Raw genomic sequence first — 4,709 nt, 5'->3', positions numbered from 1 at the left:
TTCCTATTTTATGACCAATTTGATTCTCATATATTATTTATATTGTCAAATCTTCTTGAATAATTTCTCTTTAAATCATATTTCATACTAAATTCAAATTCACGATTCATCACCTTTTTGACTGATGATATATTAATGTTTCCATATTTTCTTCTTTCGTGGATTGAATAATATTCATATTATTCAAAATGATTCAGTGAATTAACTATGAATGATTATAGTGTTATTCACATTGTACTGTACAATAAATTAATTAATATATTGTCAATATATTCTACCAGTTATAGGCTACTGTTTATTAATTTTTCATTAGGTTCCCGAATCATTGAATCTATATTGTTTAGTTATCTTATTCAATCGTTGATGAATAGACCTATTCAACTGCAGTGAAGGTCTACGTTATGACAGTATTTGATTAAGATTGGTGTTGTTATCCTTGTCTATCATTCGACACAGTAGATAGCGCTATCCTTTTCTAGCTGCGCAACGTTTCTAGATAATTTTTTACAATTTAGAAATGTAATTAATAAACAAAATATTTAATCTAAATTATAAAACGGTACCATTATTCAATGATTGAAATAGTTATTTGTGTAACAAGTGCGCAGTGACACTTTGCTGCATAGAAGAATCATTTACGCATGAGCTGTAGGCGAGTGCAGAATAGTTTATTGAGTGCAGCAAAGGAACTTCAAGCAGTATTCAGTCAGCTGAATGATACTAAATTTTATTTTATTTCTTATGGACTTTCAATGTGATCGTCTTATATAATTGAAAATAATGAAGAAGTGAGTCAATTTTGTTGACCGAACTCGATCTGTGTCAACACTTGAAAATTTGAAGCTGATTGATCAAAGCATTCATAAGTTAATGTGGAACATACAAAAATGGACAACGATTTTCGTCTTGAGTCAAAAGTGGAACTCGCTAAAGCTTGTTCAATTATGACTGAGATTTATCACATGAATATACAGGCTGGCGCAGGGAAATGATAATAATTTTAAGGTCTCAGTTCGCAGCTCTGTTGAGTCTTTGTAGATGCTCTGATTACCTTACACAATTGATGAGAACTCATTGTCATTTATTTAGTAGTCATGGACCATTGAACTGGTTTGGAACGTGCAATATAGCTGTGAGAGCATTTTATAAAAATAGAGATAAAACTGCCGTACAGAGTAAATTTTCACAGCATTAACACAAAAAAGGTCAGCTTCAACGTATCCCTGTGAGGATATCTTGAGGGAAGACGCTCTATACACGTCCAAAATCAATACATGAGCTGAAAGAAAATATTTAAAACAAAATAACCGCCATTCCCCAAGATTTGCAATACTGCCATTCCAGAGTCTCCATCTCTCTTATGCCATCAAAAGAGGCAATTTTTGGCATTTTAATTATATGATCATATGATTAATATAATACATGCCATTTCATTAGTAATCAACTATTTTCATGAATTTATAGGATGAAATGACATTATTTCAAAATTTCCCGTACCTTGCACCTCTCATAATAGACTTTGAAGAAATCCAAATGTGAGCACATCTTTCCAATGTAGTCTTAAAATGTGATGACGTGTTTTTGGGAAAATTACTCTATTTGAAAATCTCTTGTTTCCCGTCGCCACTCTTAATAATTGTTGTGTTCTTATTGGCTGACTTACCGCTATCCTACATAGCAGAGACTTAGGCCCAAATTCCCCAAAAACGAAAACTAGGTTTGAGAGGCAGTTGGTTCTAAGTCAGATGACTTTGAATTGGTTTTGTAATAGTATATTATGATTTTTTGTTTATTTTGAATCAACGGGCGCTCAAACCAAGTTTTCGGTTTGGTGAATCCTTAATAAGAGACTTTAGACTCACATAAAGAAACAATGTGATCTTGTTCGGCATTATCATAAAATAAATACTACTATATTGCTTGAGAGTGTGTAAATTGGAATAGGTAACGAATACAAGGATTGATCATTTTGAACATGTAACCATCCGGTAACAAACTGTTCACTTCCCATAGATTGTTTGGAATTTTGATTAAAATCCAATCGAGGTTGAATCTTGTTTTGTAAAGTAACTAATTTCAGCAAGCATTCATATAAAAAGTGAATGGAAGACATATCTGTAGATAAATTACGGTACTCAAATAGTTGTAGTCACCTCACTTTTTCTCCATTATCTGTCTTTTTCTCTTACTCCATCAGTCAAAAAGCAATTAATTTTCCCCGTATCATTATACTGTATTTAGAATATAAATCGTATAGCCAGAAAATCCGTCTCATTTCATCTCGTCATAAAAAACTTATCTTGGTTTTCTTACTTCTACAGAAAAATCGGCAATCAATATTATTTGCGAAGCAATGTGATTTCATTACCAATCTTCAATGCTTGGCGCGGATGAACATGATCAAAGTGTCTATGAAATTGGGTATATTTTTCTGGAATCTATTCTCAAAAAAAACATTAGAAATTAGCCCACTTCAGTCTCTATATTGAGTTTGTATGCAACAATAATGTAGAAAGAATCAATAGAGTTTTTGTCTAACCTCAATCACCTCAGGAATGATTTATTTCTGAATAGGAATTGAAACGATATATGCTACTGTGATTTGCTTTTCGACTTATAATTAGGCCTACCACTAATCTAATGAATTTAAGAAAATGGTAATATTATTATATTGTAAATAAAATTACACAATTTACGAACTCGCGTAAGTTTATAGGCTGATTTATATCATTGTAGAGTTGAAAAAATACTTGCAGAATATTCAAATGAAAAGTTTGCAAATAAAGACTGAAGACTGTGATATTATATTCGCATGAGAAGTCGGAGTTAGTGAATATGTAGGTCATGCTGGCTCATATTGTTTTTCACTGGGAGAATGATACATTTTCGAGGAAGCAGCAAGCTACCACTACTAGTGCAACAGAAGCTGCAGGAGAGGCCGTATGGTGCTGGCCGTGCATTGAGTGATAAAAGTCCAGCTTTGTGTATTGGCAAAGGAAAAGCTGGCTGGGAAAACGTGAGAGCGTCCTTAAAAATTTTAAAGCCGACTCCCCCGAACGCGCCGCCGCGTCCCGCACGGTCTCGTAAAGATGAAATTTCTGGCTTTTTAACACCGCTCTTCATCGCCGAGGAAATGAGTGCTTAATATTCCGTACAGGTTCATCCGATTACGGCCGAGGCAGCGCAGCGCAGAGCAGAGCAAAAGTTGGTTTGTGTCGCGCCGTATGCCTCGCTTCGTGAAGCACTTTGTGCGTCCATCCTAATAGAGCGGTCGTCTTTGTCAGCCGCCTCCACTCTGCTCTGCTCTCAAATCCCGGCTCTACTTGTAACACATCCTCCCATTGTCAATGCGACTGCGGCTCGCATTGAAACCTCAAACAAAACCTTTCAAGTCGAAAAGTTCGCTTCACTTCAAATCAACTATGGATGTCCAGAAAAGAGAATACGAAAAAAGAACAAAAAGACTTATATTCGTCATAAGAGGATTTTGTAATCCATTAACGGTTCCCTATGATGGTATACCCACCATATACAGTAAGCTGAGTAATACAAAGCTAGCCTAAAGCAAGGTAATGAATTTAATGTAGGAATATCATTAGATAATTCTAAGCTTGAAATAAATAGCAAATTCGTAACAAAGCCCTTAGATTATCTGCAATTTAAGTCTATTCTGTGAAAAAGCTACATATTCTCACTGGAGAATTACTGAAAATTTATGATGATGCGCTATATTATAACTACTTTTCTTCTACGTTTTTCAAAGGAGAATCAAGCAAATAATTAATATTCAGTTATCGCTGGAATCTGGTACATTTAATCATGGAAAACGGATTTCACATTATTTCAACTCTCCACTTACCTTTCCACGTTTGAAGTAATTCATATTATCACAATTAACAATTGTCCCTTATGAACATAGATAGAACGATCTTCCTCGATTTTTGTCCAAATCACCTTTACCACGTAACCCTAATTCAGTTGTTGAAAAATAATGAAGGAGAAAAGTTTTCGAATAGACTCTAGGATATAAGTAGATTGTTAAATGGTTTCACCCGTACACAGCGTTGATAAAATATCATAGCAATAAAAATATAATTATGCTAACAAAAATTCGTTTTCCACCTAATTCCACAACTTTAATACTCAAGTCTTAATGGGATGAGTTAATCTACTGGAAGGAAGGGAATGGAATGATGCAAATATGTCGCATCAAATGAAAGCTGTATATTCTTCAAGGGAATAAGGGACAAGAAATTTGGAGGACGCATGAAAACAAATGAAGAAGGGAAAAGAAAAGATGGCCGCAAAAATGAGCGCTTAATATTCCGGCCTGGTTCATCCGATTACGCGAGCAGACCGTCAGTTTATAACTTACTCGCTGTGTTCGGTAATAAAAAGTTTGCTGTGGTTCGCTCCTGCTACTCCTTAAATCACACCCTTTCTATTCTTTCCGCCCATCAATTTATTGTGACCGCACCGCACTCAACTTTCCACAGCCATCTTCATCCAACTTGCCAAATTGCCCTACCATACTGCACCCTACCAAACATACTCCTCTTCAAACTCTGACTTTGCAAGTATAAAAAGCAAGTTACCTTGATTGTGTTAGAGAGAAACACAATTGACCTCATATGGAGCATCTGTAAACCTTGAATCGATTTGGGTTGGAAAATTTAATACTTTTCATAATTATAAAAATTAGACTATTA

Source organism: Nilaparvata lugens, chromosome 3, assembly GCF_014356525.2.
Source record: "Nilaparvata lugens isolate BPH chromosome 3, ASM1435652v1, whole genome shotgun sequence".
Lineage (NCBI taxonomy): Eukaryota > Metazoa > Arthropoda > Insecta > Hemiptera > Delphacidae > Nilaparvata > Nilaparvata lugens.
Note: the sequence above shows the minus strand (reverse complement) of the source record.